The following is a 6,867-nucleotide window of genomic DNA, read 5'->3' as shown; positions in this document are numbered from 1 at the left end:
TTAAATATTGAGGCAAGAAAAACCAAAATGTTCCCAACGGTTACTTAGCCAACTCTGATTCGGTCTGAAACTCCGGTTTCGGAAATATTTCAGAACGCCAACCTGCACTCGCAAAACTGCTTCTGCATCGGACCACGCGGCAAAAAAGACTGAGGATATGACGCCGGTCATGCGCATTAGTACCCTGACGTACTGACGTCAGTCTAATGCGCCCTGACCGACGTCAGCCTTATACTCTGGTATTCGGGCCGACTGGATGCGGACTATACCCAATAGTAAGGACTGCAGCAATGGAAAACGAAGAACATCTCCAGCTGTACTCGGTTGCATACTGCCTACTCAGAGGTGATCTCTGCCTGACATACAAGGCCATGTTCAACCCAGAATTTATGGACATGCTCCACCAAAAACAATGAAATCCCCGAGAGCCACACGCTCTAGGGATCTAAACCTCACCGTAACGATAAATAGGACTTACTGGCGGGATAGATTCCTGTCCCAGAGACTCCCCATGCTTTGGAACAGGATTACAATCTACATTAGGCACATCCCCTCACTAACACTCTTCAGGACAAACCTTGACGAGTGGATGGGAAACAGAAAATTTACCCCGGGGATCAGTGCAGTGGCTCTGATGGACAGAGGCACAGGGAACTAATGGCTCTGCTGGACAGAGGCACAGGGAACTAATGGCTCTGCTGGACAGAGGCACAGGGAACTAATCTTAGGGGGCGGCGAAAGCCAACACATTCTGGCTAGACTTACATATGCCCTCGGACAGATAGCCTAGTACTTACCTATGAACCTATGCCAACATGGTTTGTGATGTAAAATGCTCACAACTAAGATTATGTCAATATGGTTTGTTTTCATTTATATAAATGTATGACTGTTTATGTCATAAGTAATAACTTAATAAAGACATTTCTTGTTGAACAAAAAAAGGAAGGATTCAATACAAGTGACTTCAAATGGAGACATGGTAGAACTGAATACCATTATAACACTGTAGCTGTTACATTACTTTTTTAAGCAATGTGGTTAAAATAATCACAAAGTGAAACAAAATTGTTCAGAAAAACAAAAAAATTACTTTCACTGTACTGACATGACCAGATTCACAGCTTATGTTCTAAACCATCTGACCAAAGAATGTGCAAGAAGACATAGGAATCAAAGATCTGTGTGCATAAAGCAAAGTCAAGTTTAAAAGACAAAAGGCAAAAAAAAAAAAAAAAAAAGATAAAAAATAATGATCAACATTGGAAGAAAAGGTAGCAGTGGTATTTCCAAAGGTAGACTGTATACTGCTGAATTATCCAATACTCCTGAAGTTAAAACTGCACTGGGAATGGAAGTATCCCATTTAGTGAAAGCAAACTGTTCAAACTGGATTTCTGGATGGGTCAATATCATATCATCAAATGGTCAGTTCCACGAATCTCAGTTCGTTGAGCTTACAACAGCAAATGTTTACTTCAGTGAACATTCACATCAGGGAATGGTTTAAAGCGGGAACAGAATAGGTTCATAGGTTCATACTAGGCTATCTGCCCTAGGGCATTTATAAGCCTAGCCAGAGTGTGTTTGGCTTTCACCACCCATTTTAAATTAATTTTGCTATGCCCTTTTTCGAGGTTAGTATACTATGTCTCTGTCTAACAGTGACACAGAAGTGATACCCGGGGTAAACCTACGATCCCCCATCCACTCATCAAGACTCCTCTTGAAGAGAATCAATGAGGGACTCTGCCTAACCTGGACTGGGATTTTATTCCAGAGTGAAGGGAGCCTCTGGGTTATGAATCTGTCCCTCCAGCATGTCCTATTTATTTCAGTGCTGAGGTTTAAGTCTCTCGAGCGTGTAGCTCAATGGGATTTGGATTTTTTGAGGTGCAGCATGTCCCTTAATTCCGGGTTGGACATGGCCTTATACGGCAGGCACAGGTCACCTCTGAGCAGGCGGTATGCCGCTGAGTAGAGCTGGAGTTTCTTTAACCGGGCAGCATATGGCATCTGTTTGAGCCCTTTGATCCTCTTGGTGAGGTACTTTTGGGGTCTTTCCAGTTGCTGCAGGTGTTTGGTAAGGTACATCCCAAAAGGGGCATTGTACTCGATTATGGGCCTGATGAGGCATGAGTAAAGAGGCACGATGACCTCCCCTAATCTAGATGTGAATCCCTTCATGATTAGGTGGGCTATATAAAATGTTTTTCTAACCACTTTGGCCACGTGGTTGTCAAATGAGAGATTGCTATCAACTTGGGTCCCCAGGTCCCTAATTACTTCTTCTGTACTTAATGGATTACCACCTATGTGGTAATTTGTGGGCACTTGTTTTTGCCAAAGGGGATGACTATACACTTTTTAGCGTTTAGCTTGAGGCCATGGCTCTGGCACCAGTTGTCTGTTTCTATGAGGCCCTTTTGGAGGATGCTTGTGTCGGCTGGAGAGTCGATTATGGCGCCCAGTTTGCAGTCATCTGCGAACTTGGTCAGCCACAGTCCTTCCGTGTTGGCCTGTACCTCCGAGAAATATATACCAAACAAGAGAGGTCCCAGGCCTGAGCCTTGTGGGATGCCACTTGTAACTGGTTTGGAGTCTGACATGGCTCCAGCAATTCTAACCATGTGGGTTCTGTCCTTGAGCCAGTTTGCAACCCATCTAGTGACATAGGGGTTTATATTTAAGCTGGTGAGCTTATCTATAATGCCCGAGTGGGGTATTGTATCAAAGGCTTTTGCGAGGTCCAGATAGGCTGTGTGGACCACCTTTCCTTTGTCAATGGCCTTGGTGACTGTTTCAAAGAAGTCAACCAGGTTTAAGAGGCAGGATCTGCCCTTAACAAAGCTGAACTGGGTAGGATCCAGTGTCTGTAGGTCCCCAATATCTTTATTTATGAGGTCCATGATGATCCTTTCCATAGCTTTGCAGACCAAGCTAGTCAGGCTTATGGGGCGATAGTTTCCAGGGTCCGTTGAGGCACCACCTTTGTGGAGAGGGACCACTGTTGCTGTATGCCACTCTTTGGGTACATATCCTGTAGTAAGGCTGAGATTGAACAGTAGTTTTATGTTTGTGTTTAGCTCTTCTTGGAGTTCATGTAGGATGCAGCCTGGGACACCGTCTGGTCTCATTGATGCTGTGTTTTTTGCTTTGGACAGGGCGGCTCCCACCTGAGCATCTGAGATGTCAGGGGGGCAGCACTCTGCTGGGATAGATATTTGCCCTTTTGGTGGGGAGGGGGGGGGAGAAGTTTGCGCTGAACCTCTCAGCTAGGATGTTGGCAATGTCTGTGGGTTCGGTGTATTTTTTGTCATTTTGGACTAATTCTGAGCATATCTGGGAATTCCCACCCAGGTTCCTAACATAACTAAAGAAAGCCTTGTGATTATCCTTAGTGTCCTGTGCAATTTTTCTCTTGAAGCTGGCCTTTGATGATTTTATGAGTGCCCTTAGTTTTTTGCTAATACTGATCAGAGATGCCTTCCCTTTTTGGGATTTTGCTCTATCATGTAGTAGCTTCCTCCTTCTATTGTATAGTTTGTTTATGGCTGGGGTCCACCAGACAGGTCATCTGCCTTTGGAGGATTGGGTCTTGGTTTTATTTGGGATTGCATGATCCATGCATTCCTGAAGGTGTTCATAGAATGCATTTATAAAGGATTCTGCGGTCTGAGCCGTATTTTCCACAGGCCCGGGGGCTTTGAAGGATTCCACCTCGGTTTTGAGGAGTGTGAAATTTGCTTTAGAGAAGTTTTTCACTGTGGTTTTCTGGGCAGGGGGTGGGGTCAGGATGTGAATATCCAGTGAGACCAGTTTATGGTCTGATCTTACCAGTGAGGGATACACTTTTGGTCTGGAGCATAGAGTCCCCATGTTGGTGATGATCAGGTCCAGTATGTTTTCCCCTCTTGTGGGAGTGGTAACAAGTTGTTCCATAGCATTTGAGTTTATGAATTCTAGGAACCTTTGGGCAAGGGTGTTGGAGCTAGAGTAATGCTCCCAGTCTATGTTTGGGTAGTTGAAGTCGCCCAATATAATGGTGTTCGGAGAGACCTTCATATTTTCCAGTGTTCTCAGGAAGGCCGAGTGGGGTTCCTGGGTTTGGGAGGGTGGTCTGTAGCAGGCTATAAACTGGAAGGCAGTTTTACCCACTGTTAGTTGCACATGGATAGTCTCTGATGCTTCGTGCTTTGCCACCAACCTGGAGGTGTGAGTATCTTTGATGAATATCGATACTCCTCCTCCTTTTGTGGTTCGGTCCAAGTTTTGGGGCCAAAAAGCATGGTATGAGGTATAACCTGGTAGTGCTGGGGTGCTCTCAGGAGTCCTGAACCAGGTTTCTGTTACTTGCACAGATATCGATGTTCTCCATGCTAAGGAGAGTTTCGAGTGCGTGCATCTTGAGGTTTAGACTTCTGGCGTTGAGTAGCATTACTCTTGGTTTCTTATCCCTTGTGATACCTATGGAGGTGGGTTTGTCTTTTGAGACTTGCCTAAAAAAGGCACTATGGGGGTAGCAAGAGCCTTTGCCAATATCCAAAAGCCCAGGGGTGACAGGTGCAAGCCGTCCCTAGCAAAGCATCGTGGCTTGCCGTGCATATCATCCCAAACTGACAGGCATTGGATCCCCTTTGAATGACACCAATACTTAAGCCAATTGTTGAAATTGATCATCTTGTCTTCATATTGTGGCATCATTCTTGGTGAGGGTAAGATGCTACTCAAGGTCAGGGTCATACCAGCCTGGGCTACATGCTCAGAGAGCTCCTCTATGTCTCTTTTCATGTAGTCCAGGGAGGTACGTCTCAGGTCATTCACACCAGCATGGACAATGACTGAGTCATATTTGTACTTGTCTTGGAGTGACCTGAGTGCTTGTGTTATGTGGCGGATCCTAGCGCCAGACAGGCTGCTCACCGTGACTTTCTCCTTGTTCAGCCTGGTGAGCAGGACGTCAGTGTGCCTGACGATAGAGTCACCTATTACAAGTGTATCAGGTGTGTTGTTTAGTCTTAAGGGCTGTGACTGTTCGGCACACTGGCTTTGTGAGATATGTGTTGCACGTGTTTTGTTTTGGGGTAGTGGTTGCTTGGGTGTCTGCTTTGGAGGTCTCTGCTGCTTAGGCAGATCTTTATTTAGAGCCTCCGAGTATGTTTTTGTGTGATTATGCGTTTGGTTTGCTGTCGTGGTAGGTCTATGTGAGACTGGAATTGTAGTGAGTGTGGTTTCCTTCTCCTCCTGACTGGTTATGCCAGTACTGAGTTGAGAGAGCTTAGCCTCCAGTTTGGCTATATGGTTGCATCTCTCACATGTGTTGGAATTTGTTGGGAGGAGGAGAGGGTTGTCTGTGTACATGAGGCAGTTGTAACATTGCCTCAAGATTCCCATATTCACCAGCTGGACCGGAGAGGATATTGACAACTGACCTTTGGACATGCTAGAATAATATTGGGAATTCCTTTATAATTGAAAACAAGGGCCAATGGGGAGTGAGGGTGTAGTGCTTTTAATTTTTAGTGCTGACTTATAATTGCTTTAGTGAGCAAGTGCCAGGTAACAAGTGCAATGTGTTACAGGTAACTTAAATGCAAAAACGACAAACAGTAACTTTCTTTCAAGCGAAGCAAGGAAATAAGTACAGCAAGCAATGCAGATATCAAGTTGACCAACATTGTGACCATAACACACACAGCACTATGTCAAACCCACACAGGTGGGGGGCTTCACCCCCCACAACCCCCCTATCTATATACACACAAACTCCAAGATCGCACTACAGTGGGGAAAAGGGCAAACTTCCTGATGTTGGCCAACTAATCCCATTTCCTGTGTAAACATTCGCTGATGTGAACATTTGTTTAAATGAATGTTCACGGTTTTGGGTTTGACGAACCGAGGTTCGCTGAGTTGAACCTTCGATAACATATGTACCCTTTCTGGACAACTAAGCACTAAATTATTTAAAAAGGGGGTTGCTGCAGGACTGGGAAGGGATAACTTCTCAATCTTACTGTAAAGTTAACTCAAGAGTCGGTAACTTAATTAGCGAAGGTCCTACATGGTACTGTCAGGTTTTGCTCCCACCACAGAAAAAAAAGTGTTTATGTAGCTTTCACTGAAAGCCTGTTCACACTTGTGAGTTTTGCAAAACAGCCAAGCAGCCAATGAGAAACAAGTAATCTACTACTATCTGCTCTCTGATCATCTGGATAATAAATACTGTTCAGCAAATCATGCTAACTCAACTGATTATGATGACCACTTGTCTGTAAGGAATAACAGACATACTGACAGTGGAATCACAAGTCTGTAAAAATCAGTCTAATTCTGGTATAATTAGACAGGACACTGCAGTAACTGACTGATGGAGATGCATACATAAGTTTTAACTAACTTCTGAACATAATACGTCTGTTTTTAACAAAAGTGAAAGAGGATAAAACAATAGAAGTACATTATAGAGAAGGCCACACTCCTGCCTTACTTAAAAATAAATTTATTTACTACATATTTAACCAAGGACAAAAAAGGTAAAATAGCATTTTCAGCTAGAACAGTGGTAAGGAAGACTATTTATTACAAAGAGAAGCTTAATTTTTTCATAATTTCTGAAAAATAAGTGCTGTGAACTAGGAGATCATTTAGAGAAATAACTACAGCTTACTAAAAGGTGTGTGTGTTCATACACACACAGATATACAGATACCTATGTGTACAGACACACACATACACATATATGTGTGTGTGTGTGTGTGTGTGTGTGTGTGTATGTATGTATGTATGTATGTATGTATGTATGTATGTATATTTATTCACACACACATTTTAAATGAGACATCCTCTACCAACCATCCTCATTGT

This window comes from Protopterus annectens, chromosome 13.part0 (genome assembly GCF_019279795.1).
Source record: "Protopterus annectens isolate FY-2018-M chromosome 13.part0, PAN1.0, whole genome shotgun sequence".
In the NCBI taxonomy this organism is placed as follows: domain Eukaryota; kingdom Metazoa; phylum Chordata; order Ceratodontiformes; family Protopteridae; genus Protopterus; species Protopterus annectens.
This window is presented reverse-complemented; position numbering follows the sequence as displayed.